Below are 1,094 nucleotides of genomic sequence, written 5' to 3'. Positions count from 1 at the left end.
ACTTGGCAAAGAGCGTTGTGTGGAATCAATCATGGTATTTTGGAGAATTATAAAGAACATTGACATAGGACAACGGGTCAGTTTGACCTGAGGACGACATGAGGGATATAGTGCTCTTGTAACGTCTGTTGAACAAGAAGCTGGAAGGTTCCACACAGTGCCAAAGTGGCCTCTTTCAATATCAGGAACAAGATGTGCAGTGCTTTTTGGCAGAGCTCGGACATTGAGTAAACAGCTTTACCACTGAGATTAAGACCTCTAAGCTGTATTGATATGCAAGTGGCCGCACAGAGCAATGTTCCAAAAGTCTCCTCACTGGATCTCAGTGATTGTTATTCTGCAGAGCCGGTTATTTTCAAACTGTAAAAGCAATTCAATCTCTTCTGGCTAAACGAGTTGTTTCTCAGAGTGCAGGAACAGCGATCCATCACCGCGCCGGGGCATTCACCAGCACCACGACGCAACATTACCACACCATTGGCAGCCGGACGCTTAACAACAAGCAGGCCATTCAACAGCAGGGGAAACCAACAGACCGCAGCCCCCCCCCCCCTCGGCACGGACAGCTTGTTTACGTAAAAAAAGAGGAAGGAAAAAAAACTGCCTCGCGCCTAAACACTGCAAACCCGGTTCCGGGGCTTTGAGAAGAGAAGGGGCAGAGCGGTGGCGAGATGAGCCAGACGCTGATCTATTTAGAGATCCGTGTGATCTCGGAGTGTAGGTAGGTACATCTGCATGACTCAGACTGCCACCCATGGGCGTTTTGTCACAAAATGTTTTTTGTCGACAAGCAGGAGAACTGACAGACTCTTAGAGGACTCTCCGTCTGTTAGATAACACATTATGAATCACAGTTTAGGGACTCTTTAACACACCACAGAATTTCCTGCAAACCTTAAGAATCACGTTTGCCTTAATCTCGACTGCTTTGGCGTAATCCTTTCAAATCTTTGGATCTGTTGATGGATGCCATGTAACTTAGATTAGATTAGATGATACTTTATTCGTCCCACAGCGGGGAAATTCCCTTATTACAGCAGCAGTTTCTACAATGAAAGCAAAAACAAACAAGTAAACACACAAGAAAAACAGGC

The 1,094-nt window shown here is 45.9% G+C and overlaps 1 protein-coding gene across 1 annotated transcript in view; it reads right to left on the bottom strand.

Annotated features, from left to right (window-relative positions):
- aspa (aspartoacylase) overlaps positions 1–1,094 on the bottom strand; it is a 12,540-nt gene that overhangs the window by 2,268 nt on the left and 9,178 nt on the right. The window lies entirely within an intron of this gene.

Source organism: Etheostoma spectabile, chromosome 13 (genome assembly GCF_008692095.1).
Source record: "Etheostoma spectabile isolate EspeVRDwgs_2016 chromosome 13, UIUC_Espe_1.0, whole genome shotgun sequence".
Classification (NCBI taxonomy): Eukaryota; Metazoa; Chordata; class Actinopteri; order Perciformes; family Percidae; genus Etheostoma; species Etheostoma spectabile.
Note: the sequence above shows the minus strand (reverse complement) of the source record. Positions and strands in the feature narration are given on the sequence as shown.